This window comes from Mus musculus, chromosome 10 (assembly GCF_000001635.26).
Source record: "Mus musculus strain C57BL/6J chromosome 10, GRCm38.p6 C57BL/6J".
Classification (NCBI taxonomy): domain Eukaryota; kingdom Metazoa; phylum Chordata; class Mammalia; order Rodentia; family Muridae; genus Mus; species Mus musculus.
The window spans coordinates 59,909,214-59,922,989 of NC_000076.6; the positions used below are offsets into that span (position 1 = coordinate 59,909,214).

The 13,776-nt window shown below is 50.4% G+C and overlaps 1 long non-coding RNA gene across 1 annotated transcript; it reads left to right on the forward strand.

Annotated features, from left to right (window-relative positions):
- The first annotated feature begins 233 nt into the window (after nt 1-233).
- Gm40673 lies at nt 234-13,385 on the forward strand. The gene is made up of 3 exons (XR_871747.2): nt 234-399; nt 5,838-5,940; nt 13,345-13,385. It is a non-coding gene; the product is annotated as a predicted gene, 40673 (long non-coding RNA).
- The last annotated feature ends 391 nt before the right edge of the window (nt 13,386-13,776 follow it).

Here is a 13,776-nt window from a genome sequence, read left to right on the forward strand (position 1 = left end):
AAATGGCCCCTCTGATTAAGAGGCTGCCTTCTTTCTGTCCTATCCCGCCTCCCTCCTTCGCAGTCCCAAGTCCTCAGGAACACCCCCACACACACCCCCCACACCCCCCACCCACCCCCCGCTAGGAAGCATAGAGACCCACTACTCCTTTCCTTCAGACTACATCCCAGCCTGGGAAGCCACGCCCCATCCCAACAGATCGGAGACCGGCAGAACTAAGCGGTCCTGGGCATATTTCCAGTCACAGAGCTAGGGGTTAGCAGCCTGGACCGAGCCGCATCATAGTCCTTGCCGCAGGAAGTCTGTTGGGAATAGGATTCTGGCATCTGCTGGGAACCATCCCTGTTTGCACGCACTAGGTTCTATGGAAAAACCCAAACCTTGCATCAGTCGGCTTTGGTAAGGAACCTCTTTCAACTTCTCTAGCTTTCCCCGCCCGTTATTTGACTCATCCCCCAACAGTCCCAGGAGACAGGGGAGAGCAGGTTTCCGGTCCCTGTTGCATGGATGCAGAGCCGGGCAGGAAGAGGTTTCCAACAATGAGTCAGGGGTCAGAGCTGGCAGCTGCCCAGGCGGGCAGGTCACAGGTACAGCCACAAGTGCTGGAGGCTGATCCCAGGCTGCCAGTCTTCAGTGAGTCTTCAGTGAACAGTCTTCAAGTCTCTGCCTCCCAAATATCTGTGGGAAAGGAAGGAAGAAAGGAAGGAAGGGAGGGAGGGAGGGAGGGAGGGAGGGAGGGAGGGAGGGAGGGAGGGAGGGGGAGGGGGGAGGAAGGGAGGGAGGGAGGAAGGGAGGGAGGGAGGGAGGCAGCCAGGCGGGGCTGGGGGATGGCTTAGCGGTTAAGAGCACTGACTGCTCTTCCGAAGGTCCTGAGTTCAAATCCCAGCAATCACATGGCGGCTCACAACCATCCATAATGAGATCTGACGCCCTCTTCTGATGCGTCTGAAGACAGCAACAGTATACTTAATAAATAAATCTGAGAGAGAGAGAGAGGGGGAGAGAGAGAGAGAGGGGGGGGGGGAGAGAGAGAGAGAGAGAGAGAGAGAGAGAGAGAGAGAGAAATGGAGGCAGGCAGGCAGTTAGCTTCAAACTCTGGATCTACAGATATCATTTCTAATGCAGAAAATGTGAGATCCCAAAGAAACTCGGGACAAGTGTCACTTGGTACCTGTGGCTCCTCCCACACTTCTCACCCCGCCCCCTACCCGAAACCCCTCCAGCGCAGAGTCCGAGCTTGGCTTCCCTTCCCCGCAGCTTCCCGTTCCCATATAAAAGACTTGGGCCAGTCACTCTTTTGGTCCTCTCTTGGCCTCTTTGTCCTCCACTCCTCTCTTGGTCTGCTTCCTGTTTCTCCTCTCTCTCCCTCCCAGCCTCCTCTCTCGACCCCTCATGGCCCCGTTCAGTCTGTATCCTTCCAGGTGCCCCTGGCTGTGGTATGCTATTCCTCTCATCTACCATAAAACAGTTCTCCCTCAACCTTACCTAGGAGTGGGTGTGACCTTATTTTGGTTCAGAAAACATAAGTATGAATCCAAAGGGGAACAAAATGGGCCGCAGGAGGCATCCTTACAGTTCATGGATGCTATCCCTTCATGGATTGGGTGAGTCTTAGTGACTAATGGGGCTTAACGTTTTAGCTACTCTTGTTTAAATTTCGATTTATTTATGTGTGTGTATGTTTTGTCTGCATGGATGTTTATGCACAGCGTACATGCCTGGTGTCTGCAGAGGCCAGAGAGGGTGTCAGATCCTCTGGACCTAGAATTACGGACCCTAGTGAGTAATTGTATGGTGTGCTGGGGAAATTGAACTGTGGTCCTCTGGAAGATCCAGTGCTCTTAGTTGCTGAGCAATTATTTAAATTTCTACAACAATCCAATACTACTTCTGTCAGCCTTACTGAGCAGATTCAGTTATCTGAGGCTCAGAGAGGTTAACCAACTTATGTAAGCACACACAGCCTAGACCTTGTTCCAACAGGCCTGATACACCAGGGAAGGCAAGAAAGGGCTTAGAACTTCTCTCCAAACAAGTGCCCCAGCGCGTGCACGCCCACGTGTGGCTGCCCAGGTGTGTCTGAGGGTTGGCACCCAGTCCCCATGTGTCTGTCAGTGCTTGCGGGGGTGGAGGGATAGGAGCGGAACAGAACAACTGTTGCCTGGGGAATAAAATCAGAAGAGCAGAACTGCAAAGAGGGGGAGGGGTCTTCAGGCATGTGTGAGTAAGAACCCCCAACCCCACCCCATATGCTTAAGGTCCTGGGTATTCCCCCAGCTGACCCTGGAAACCCAGGGTTGGAGAGGGACAACCGCTGCACCTCCCCCCATCTCTGCACCAACTCCTGTCTTCACCCCCACCCCACCTCCCGCCCAAGAACCCGCAGACAGGCCGGTCAGCACGTTTGCCTGGGATTGCCCCATCAGCTCCTAGATCTTCCTCACGTTGCACACAGCGTGGGGCGTGGCCGCCGAGGTCGTCCCGGGACCTGGATCCCCCCAGCCTCCTCAGCCTGAGTCCCAGGCGGCCCATTAACCAGGCAGCCAGCGCCTTCTCCCAGACGCCTCTGAGGGCTGCTGCCCTTTGCTCCTGCTGCCTAGCAGACAAACGAGGGAAATGGAGTTAGCCGGTGGCCCGGCAGGAAACAATCGCCCTTTGTGTTCTTCAGCAACTTGGGGGGTGGGGTGGTGGTGAGAGGGGGTGGCAAGGGGACGTGACTCCTGCGGGGATTTCTAAGCTGCATGGGGCACCCCACGAATGCCTGCACCCTCCTGCTAGGTCTTGCTACCTCCCAGGGCCAGGCATGGAGGGAGGGGGAGAGAGCAGAGACGCTTCACAAATTCTTGTTAGAACGGGTGTCCACAGACTTCTCCAGATGGGAGCAGGTGGCTTAGGTTTAGGGTTCTACCGCTGACATTTGATTTGGGACCCTACCTTTGCTGCGGGTTTGCTGCTTCACTTGGGCAAATCTCTTGACCTCTGGGTGGCAATTCTGTAAATTTACCATAGGGCAACTCAAGGCACAGAGCAGGCTTTGGGTTCCACTTGGACACCCCACCCCACCTCCAATGCTGGGAACGGAATCCAGGACTTCATATAGGCTAGGCTTTATAATCTATGCCCTCAGCCTGGGGCTATGATTTAAAACCATGTCACAGGAATATGTCGTGGTCACCTATAGCATCCAGTTCAAAGCCTTGGGTATTCACCACCCGACCCAGCCTCTCCATCACCTACACTCCTGAATAAGTCTGAGACTTCCTACACCTTCTCGAACGCTATTCCCTTTGCACAGAAAGTTTTTCTGTACCTCAATCAATTGGCTCCTCGTAGAGATGGCCTTTTTAGCCAGGCGGTGGTGGCGCACACCTTTAATCCCAGCACTTGGGAGGATTTCTAAATTCAAGGCCAGCCTGGTCTACAAAGTGAGTTCCAGGACAGCCAAGGGCTATACAGAGAAACCCTGTCTTGAAAACAAACAAACAAAGAGATGGCCTTTTTAATGTCACCATTGCAGACAAAGACTTTTCACAAAACTGCTTTCGTTCAGGGGTCCTGGTTCCTGCTTCCCGATCTTTTCCTCCAGAGCCCCCCCTCTCTGCACAGGAAAGTCTGTAAAGGAGACACGGTGTGTTTTCCGTCCCTCTCCCCAGGTGCCTGGGATACAGTAAGAGTTCAGTTAACACCTTGGAAAGAAGGGATATGTGACTGACTGATGCAAATCAATCCCAGCTGGCCACCAGCATAGACTGTCATTTATGACGTTAAGGGGACTGGGATACAACTCTACGTGCCTGGCATGCACTGCAAGCAAGCAGCCAAGCAATCAATCAAGGGGTATTGAATGTACCTCTAAAAGCAAAAACAAAAAAACTCACTTTCTTTGCTTGTATTTGTTTGTGCATATGTATGTGTGTCCATGTGTACAAATGGGGAGAAGCACATGCGTTGTGTGTGTTTGTGTGTATGCGTTTGTGTATGTATGTATGTGTGTCTGGGTGAGGTGTGTCTGTGGTGTGGCTGTGTGTTTGTGTGTGTGTGTCTATGTATATGTGTGTGTGTCTGTGTGTGTTTGTGTGTGTATCTGTGTCTATGTGTATGTGTGTGTGTTTGTGTATGTGTGTCTGTGTGTATCTTGTATAAGTTGTGTCTATGTGTGTGTGTCTATGTATCTGTGTGTCTATGCGTGTGTGTCTGTATGTGTGTATCTATGTGTCTATGCGTGTGTGTGTGTGTCTGTCTGTCTGTGTGTCTGTGTGTGTCACAGCCAGAAGTTGACAGAGTCCTCCTCATTTACTCCTCACCTTCTTCCTTTCTAGGGGAGAGGTCTCTCCCTAGGACCTGAGGCTCAGCAATTAGGCTGAGTTCCGGATCCTGCTGTCCCTACCTCCCCAGCGGGTTACAGACAAAGCACCTGGCTTTTTCTGACTTCTTCCATCCAGCTCTGATCTTTATGCACATTTTACCAACTGAACACTCCCAAATTTTGGCTTTTTTTTTTTTCCTGATAAGGTCTTATGTAGCCCAGGTTGTCCTAGAATATATTACATAGTCAGAGCTAGCTAGCTACATAGCAGAACTCCTCCTGTTTCTCTTGTCTCAGCCTCTCAAGTGTTTCGTATGCACCACCATGCCTAGCTTGCATGTATCTTAAACATAAGTCAAAGGGCTTGCTATCAAAAAACTCAAGAGCTATAGCTCAGGGGTTAGAACGTCTGCCTTATTGTGAAATACAATAAATAATAAAAGTAGATTTTAAAGAAATACGATTTAAAATAAGACAGTACACATTAACCTAACCACTCCACTCTGGTAGAACATTTACCTACCATGCCCCAGACTCTAGGTGTAAACCCTGGTACCAAAAGAAGAAAGCCTGGTATAGCAGGGCATGGCTATAATCTCAGCATCCCAGAGGCAAGGCTGGAAAATCATCGTGAGTCCAAGACCAGCCTGGACTACAGCTAAGAGAAGGGAATACAGACAGGACAGGGTCATGAGTGACTGTCCTCCAAGCCAAGCAACCACCGTCTTGGGGCATTCCGCCATACCCCTTTGCAAAAGATTATCCCAGTGGGGCTTGTCAAAGGTCTGCACACTCAACAGAGAGGAATAGAGAGGACCAGTGGACCCTCACTTGAGTATACATGCTTTAGTCACCTGTTTTGGGGGGTTTTGTTTTGTTTTTGTTTTTTTCTATTTTCTTTTTTTTTAAATATTTATTCATTTATTATATGTAAGTACACTGTAGTTGTCTTCAGACGCACCAGAAGAGGGCAACAGATTTCATTACAGATGGTTGTGAGCCACCATGTGGTTGCTGGGATTTGAACTCAGAACCTTCAGAAGAGCAGTCAGCACTCTTAACCACTGACCTATCTTGCCAGCCTTGTTTTTGTTTTGTTTTGTTTGAGACAGGGTTTCTCTGTATAGCCCTGGCTGTCCTGGAACTCACTTTGTAGACCAGGCTGGCCTCAAACTCAGAAATCTGCCTGCCTCTGCCTCTTGAGTGCTGGGATTAAAGGCGTGTGCCATCACCGCCTGGCTCAGTCACCTGTTTGTTGCAACTCTGTCTTCATTCTGTTTACCCTGCAGAGTGGTTAGAAGAGGCCTTGGGATGGCATGGGGATAGGAATTCCTCAGGTCATATGGTAAGGCTTTCTAGGTGTGGCCTTATGGGAGGAGCACACACACCTCTGTAAGGAACTCTCAACGAGTCTAGATAAAGAAGCCAAATAAACTCACGGGGTCTTCCAAAGTGAACTTTAGTGGATTTGTGTCTTGGTTTGTCTTGGGATCTGAGGAGTAAATGTTGTTGCCTGTCTCTTTCTGGGAAGGTTTTTAAGCAACAAAGAGCAAGCCTGGTTGCTCCAAGAGGACAGTGGAGATGTTGTCCCAACCTGTTGTGCGCAGGAAACCCCACTTAAGGACTGTCCCCTGGTGAGTGTCCTCTGGCTCAGGAGCTGCTTCTGAGCATAGTAACTATGGTGCCACAGTAGCTACCCAGTGTGGATGAGAACACACAGCTAACAATGAAGTGGCAGGCTGACACCCAACAGCCATTTTCACCTGTGGGCTATCACCCGAGCTCCTGGGTGGCTGAACGTGGCCTAGGACAAGGGTGGGTCCAGCTGGCTCACACCAGGGCTGTGGACACAGGCTGGGCTGTAGGACATATACAACATAGCAGGTGTCTCCAGCTTGCACATTAACCCACTGTCTGTCTCACATAGCTCCCACAAGACCTGGAACAACTGGCTTAGACCAACTGGGCCAGGAAAGAAAGGCTGCCAAGGCTTGGGGTCATCTGTCTGGGCTTCTGTCCCCTTGGGTGCAATGCTTGCTGCTGGTCCAGAGGCAAGGATGTGCAAACCTTTGGCCTGCTGCCGTTTAGTTAACGTTGAGGGTTGGTTGGTAGAGTGCTTGGCCCTGGGTTTGGTCCCTAGCACTGAATGAACTGGGCGTGGTGAGGTATGCCCTTATCCTAACACTTGGGAGGTGGATGTAGAGGAATCAGAAGTTCAAGGGCATCCTTGGCTACACAGTGAGCTCAAAAGCCAGCTAGGGCGACTTGACACTCTGTTTCAAAACAGACAGGGATCAAAGTTAGCGCACAGAGCAGCAAGCTTCATTGTTCATTCTTATTGCGTGACCTACTGCAAGCACCTTCTCACCTCACCCTGGTCTCTCTCCAGCCCATCTCAGAACCTGTTTAGCCCATCTGGGAAGTCATGGGTGACTCTCTGTTCTGAAGTCACCTAGTTGAGTTGTCGGTGATTTCATGTGACCCTATCCCTCTGTGCCTAAATGAGACAGTACATAGGGAGAGATTAGAGTCCTCTGACACACGGTGTCTTGTCATCTGTATGTTCTGGCTACTACCCCCGTGGCTGAGATAACTAACAAACCCTCTTCCTGCAACTCTGATGGAACCTTAAGGTTAGTTGTCTTGAAGAAAACAAGGCAAGAATAAGACTGGACCTTGACCCTAGAAATTCTGGGGTAGTAGCCTAATGGGGTTCATGGTACTACTGACTTCTCTGGCTCCCTCTAACCCAACTAAATCCACTTCTAGACAGTCTTTCCCAACACATGCTCCTGGCAGCTGTCACCAGCAGAGGCACTGGGCAAAATGTCAACAGTGCTGCAAAATACGTTGGGACTTTATCTGACCCCTGGCTTCCATCCCAACCAGAAACACACTGGCTGAAACTTGCTGGCGAGCTGGAGCAAGCCCGGGGCTGGGGGCGGAAAGCAGTCTGGGTCACTGGCTGCTGCAGAAATTTCTCCCCTTTTACTAGTTAATGCCCTTGTTGCCTGTTAGGACCTAGTTTTTAAAACCCAAGGCTTCAAGCCTTGCAGAGAACTGAGGGAAGCGCCACCCTCACCCCAACCCCCACTCTTGCCCCCGCCCCTGCCCCTGCCGCCCCTTTACTCAGGTTAGTGCACCCCGCGCATTCCTCCTGCCCTTTTCGTGAGACTTCCCAGAAAGGGTCCATGACTATAGCAGCAGACAGCCACACCAGGGTGGGATAGGACCAGCTTCGAAGGGGGCGGTCCTCAGTCAAGAGCAATGCCCCTCCCCTACCCCGCTTCTGCCTGTAGCTGCAGGGAGGTAGGTCTCAGACAAGTCTAGGAGGTCCTAAGGCCAGTCTTAACAAGTCTTCCTGCCCAGTACGCCTAGAAAAAGAGAGAAAAAAAGACATTGTCACACGAGGGGCCCCAGGAGCACCCCACCCCAAGACAGGAAAAAATAAAAGAAGCCTTGTCCTGGGTTTTAGCTCAGAAAAAAACGACGTGGGAACTGAGTTGTGTGGGACAGCACTGCCTTGATTGCGCGCGTGCGTGAGTGCGTGTGTGGTGGTGGTGGTGGTGGGGTTGATCACCCGGCACCGCAATAATAATCGATAATAGTAAACAGATAAATGAGCTAAACAAGGAAAAGCTTAAGGATGGAGGGAAGCAGAGGAAGAAAAACAATAATTAGATTTGGAGTAGATTAGACAGTCATTAGGGGGCAGTCTCTGCCTCAGCCTCCTCAGTGCTATGCAATTACCCTGGCTATGAAAGATTCGAATATTATAACTAGCTAATTTAAAATTAAAATAGATAGATAGATAGATAGATAGATAGATAGACAGACAGACAGATAGCCAGGCAGTGCCAGTGCTATTGCATGTCTTTAATCCCAGCACTGGGGGGAGGGGGGTTGGGGGGAGCCAGAGGCAGGGGCATCTCTGAGTTTGAGGCCAGCCTGGTCTACAGAGTGAGTTCCAGGAGAACCAGGGCTACACAGAGAAACCCTGTGTCGAAAAAGGAAAAAAATAAAAAATAAAAATAAATAAATAATAAATAAAGCAGCCTGATTTGTAGGACACCTCGTGGAGGTACACACTTCTGCTCCCAGCACTTGGGAGGCTGTGACAAGGGTGATGAGTTCAAGGCCAGCCTGGCCTACATAGTAAGATCCCATCTCTAAGGCCAGCCTGGGCTTCATAGTAAAATGCTGCCTCAAAAAACAAAGCAAGGGGCTGGTGAGATGGCTCAGCAGTTAAGAGCACCAGTTGCTTTTCTGAAGGTCCTGAGTTCAAATCCCAGCAACCATATGGTGGCTAGCAACCATCCATAACAAGATCTGACACCCTCTTCTGGAGTGTCTGAAGACAGGTACAGTGTACTTACATTAATAATAAATTAAAAACAAAACAAAACAAACAAACAAAAAAACAAAGCAAGGCCGGGCGTGGTGGCACACGCCTTTAATCCCAGCATTCGGGAGGCAGAGGCAGGCAGATTTCTGAGTTCGAGGCCAGCCTGGTCTACAATATGAGTTCCAGGACAGCCAGGGCTACACAGAGAAACCCTGTCTCAAAAAACCAAAAACAAAAAACAAAAAAACAAAACAAGGACTGAGGCCATAGCTAGCTTTTGAGCATTTGCTTGGAACTGGCAAGGCTCTGAGTTCCATCCCTGGCACAGAAGGGAGGCAGAGAGCAAGCAGGTCATGACACATTACTGTGAGAAAAATCCCTGAAAGCCACAAACTGCATTTCAGCCTTTGCCGTCAGGGAAGCCACAGTTCAGACTGAGGTCATTATGAGTCAAATGGACATTCACATGTAAGTATGTGTGCAAGAGGGACTCAGGGGACATACCATGTGAAGAGATAGACAGACTTTTCGGTGACGCTTCTATGATGCCAAGTCATGAGACAGGTTGCCAGCAAACTCTCAGATCAAGGCTAAAGACAGAGACTCTCTCACAACCTTGGACGGAGCCAGTCCTTGTTAGCATGTTGCTGGGTCTTGTTTTTCCTTTGTTTCATTCAGAGACTTAAGTAGCCCAGGCTAACTACAAACCTCTAGTGTACCCAAAGATAACCCAGAACTTCCTCCTCCATCTACTTCTCAAAGACTGGGATCACAGGTGTGCACCGCTAGGCAGGCTATGCAGTGTTGGAGCTTGAGCAGGGATTTCACGTGTTTTAAGCAAGCACTCTAACAGCCAAGACACGTGCCCAGCCTATGTCTGTTGTTTGAGGCACCAGATTCAACATAATTCCCAACAACTCTGACAAAAGAAATCCCAAGGAAGCCAGGCAGTGGTGGTGCACACTAGTAATCCCAGCACTTGGGAGGCAGAGGCAGGGGGATCTTTGTGAATTCAAGGCCAGCCTGGCCTACAGAGTGAGTTCCAGGACAGCCAGGGCTACACAGAGAAACCCTGTCTTGAAAAAGCAAATAACATAAACATATACAAATACACATCATATACATAAATATCATATATGTATATGCATATATACACATATTCATACATCATACACATGTACACACACACACACACACATATATATTCACACACACATACACGCAAGCATACACATAAGCATACATATCATTGCTCATAACCAGGACAGCCAGGACTACATAGAGAAACCCTGTTTCAAAAAAAAAAAAAAAAAAGTAGAAAAATAATCCCAAGGAAAAAAACTACTAAATACACTACTTAGGCTGTGGAATCCGAGGACCTGAAGCTGTGGTGCCTGCAGGCTCCGTCGCCAGCTGAGCCACCTCACGGCCCTTCCTTTTCCTTTTAATTTTTAGAAGTTTAATAAGTTGCTCAGGCTGGCCTTGAACTTGGGATTCTCTAGCCACAGTCTCCTAAACTGTGATGGCAGGCCTGGGCCACTGAGTCCAGCGGAATCTTGACATGTGAGTCTCCCTGTTTGTACTCCTGCTGGGTTTCTGGAGAGTAAGGAGGGACAATCTGCCACAGTTCTGCTAGGCCAACAGGGCTCTCTGAGGGAATCCCTCCATGTAGAAAAAAGGAAGCATGGCCTCAGCAGGGGTCAGGTCGGGATCTGCCCACCACCACCAGCTTCCCATCATCCCATCCCGTGTGCAGGAATCAGTGTACGTCACTACAGTCTGGGGGAGCCGACATCCTGTTTGCTAGAAAAGCCTGAGTCAGTGCCAGTCTCCAGCTTTGCCTCTGCAGCAACAGCTGTCCAGCGTGCTCTGCCCCGGCTTTCCAGGCATTTCTCAGGCCTCTCTGCACATTCGGTTCCCCTCCCTCCTGCAAGAGTGGAGCCACGGTTTTAAAAAAAAAGCAAAACAAAACAAGAAAGTTGCTAGCCGGGTTAGGAGTGTGGTTCGTGGTACACATCTAGAAAGGAGCCCTGTGTTCGATCTTTGGCACCTCATAATCTGGGTGTGGTGGTACACACCCTGTCAGGACACTCAGGCAGTACAAGTGGGAGGATCAGACGTTCAAGGGCATCCTTGGTTCCTTAGTGAGTTCTAGCCTGTCTGGGATACAAGAGACGCTGGCTTTTTGTCGGTTTTTTTTTTTTTTTTCAGGTCAGAGTTTCTTTGTGCAGCCCTGGCTGTCTTTGGAACTTGCTCTCTGTAGACCAGGCTGGCTTCGAACTCACAGAGATCTACCTGCCTCTGTCTCCTGAGTGCTGGGATTTAAGGCGTGCAGTTTCTGAGACTCTAATTAATAAAAACAATAACAACAAAGCAAGCAGGCAACATAATTTCTACAACAGCAACAAAGTGGCTACTGCCAGGAAGGGGCCTGAGGGCTGAGACAGACAGAGGAGAAGTCAGGAGCAGGAGATGGTCCCCGTGGCAGGTAGGACAGCTTGAGTGAGGCCCCCAGATGTGGCAATGATGAGTGGGGTAGCCCCCAATTCAAAAATCAGGTCTCCAGCAGATAGAATGAAAGCATAGACTTGGGCTCACAGAGGCCAAGAGAAGGGGGACAGGAAGTGGCCAATGCTCAAACTGTGCCTCTGCTTTCCCCCCACAAGCCCCTGCGGCTGCGGACAGAATTCCCAAGCTTCTGGTTCATATCACAGTAGTCCACACAGTCTTTATACCCGTTCTTCCTAAGAAGGGTTGTGGACAGGTGATGGGCCTGACTCAAAGCTCTCAGCTGGTACTGTCTGTTCACAAGGCTATCTAACAGCGGGAGGGCGACACAGAAAGCCCAGGACCAGATTCTAGAGTGGAAACTCCAGTCCCAACAGCCCGGGTGGGTGGCTGTTCCCTCCTAAGCCTCGAAGCCTATAGGAAAGCCCTCACAGAGGTCATAACGCCCTCATGAAAGCCACATATGTTCACCTTCTGGAAGTAATTATTATTCCTATTTACAACGAAGCATCTGGTGCCCAGAGAGGTTAAATTCACTGCCCGAGATCTCGCAGCAGCAAGCAACGGTTGGTTGGCCCGCCCAGTTCAGAGGGAGGAGCATGTGATGTTCTTGTACCCGTGAACTCGGGAATACGTTTGGCAAAACCAGGGGGCTTTTGCGTGCACGAGCTGGAGGCCCAGCTGTGTTGGCAGGAGCTGATGCAAATGTGTGCGCACCCAGCTTAGACAGCGGCAAACAGCTCGTAGGAATGTGTTGATGGCGGGGTGTGGGGCGGTGCCACCATTGCCACGTGCATTTCTGCTGCCAGCCCAATGTTCTGCTCCCTGTTGATAAACAACAGTCTAAGCAAGCAAATAGACCAAGCAGGGGACAAAAGAAAAGCGAGCGAGCGGGCGGTGCTCTGGCCAGTAGGGGCGTGGCGCAGGGTGGCAGGCTAGCCAGGAGTGGCAGAGGGACTGGAAGTTCTGGCAGGTTGTTTTCTCAGCTGGGCGTGGCAGCCTGTGCCAAGCACCTGATGCCCGTAAACATGAAAACAGGGGTGAGGACACTGTGTCAGGAAGACGGTGTTCTTCCTGGGCTGTTAGACATAGGTTTCATTAGCAGCTGGAACCACGGCAAATACGTCATGCCTCCCAAGCCGGAGGATTCCTCAAAAGTCAGTCTCTTGGAAGAAGCTGAAGCTCCAAGCCCAGCAAGGCTCGTGATTGCTAACCCGAGCCTGCCATCTGGCACAGGCGTGGCCTGAAAGGACATCTGAATCCCGAGAGAGTTCTGGGGTTCTACTTCACCTCATTATTGCCTCCCAGAAACTCCTCCAGTAGCTTCCCTTCCATTAATTTAACTCTGCTCCATCTCTGAGCCTGCCTTGTTTCTCACCTCCACCTGGAAGCCCTCCAGGTCGTCCTAAGAAGTCTTCAGAAAGATCCCCCAAAGCTCACTGTTACTGTCTAGTGAGCTCCTGCAGGGCACTGGATGGGACGTAGTGAGGAGAGAGACCCCAGGAAGAGCCCCAGGGAGTGTTTACATAGGACTTCCAGCTCAGTGCTGGGGAGATGGCTCTGTTCGTAAGGTGCTGGCCATGCAAGCCTGGGGACCAGAGTTCCCATGGGGTTCATGGGAAATGCTGGGCATGGTGGCATGCTTCGGTAATCCCAGCACTGCAGAAGCAGAGGCACGCTGATGCTTAAGCCTGGGTGACTCAGGGAGTTTCTAAGCCAAGTGAGGGACCCTTGAAAATGACCCTCAAGGTTGACCTCTGGCAGCCCCTTGCAGGAATGCAGACACACACACGCACGCACACATACACACACGCACGCACACATACACACACGCACGCACACATACACACATGTACGCACGCACGCACGCGTGCACCATTACAATAAATAAAATATCTTCCTGTTCTGGGTGCACATCGATTAGCATGTGACAAGGACCAATAGAAGCCACTTAAACGTGGTGTTATATCAACAAGAGTGGTCTGGCCTGGTTTGGAAAGAGACATTAACACATGGGAGCAGACAAGCCACCCTGTCCCATTATGGTGGTTTGAATATGCTTGGCCCAAGGAGTGGCACTATTAGGAGGTGTGGCCTTGTTAGAGGAAGTGTTTCACTATGGGGGTGGGCTTTGAGACCCTCATCCTAGCTGCCTGGAAGCCAGTCTTCTCTTGTTTGCCTTCAGATCAAGATGTAGAACGCTCAGCTTCTCCTGCACCATGCCTGCCTGGATGCTGCCATGCTCCTCTCTTAATGATAATGGACTGAACCTCTGAACCTGCAACCAACCCCAATTAAATGTTGTCCTTTATAAGAGTTGCCTTGGTCGTGGTGTCTGTTCACAGCAATGGAAAACCTGACTAAGACACCCAGTTAATTGGGGTCCTCTTGAACCCAGTGTCTACCCCCTCCCCCCTCAAGGAGAGGCCTGTGGCTGCCTGATTGAAGTCTGGTACCATCTGAAGTTCCCATTTGGTGAGCCAGGGGTAATACAGCAGTACTTCTGCCTGCCCTGTGTGCCTGAAGCCCTCATTACATCACAACAGCACAAGGGAACAAAACCCAAAATCCTTGGTTGGTACCTGGAGACTCAGAAAGCAAGCCGTGTTCTGAAGCT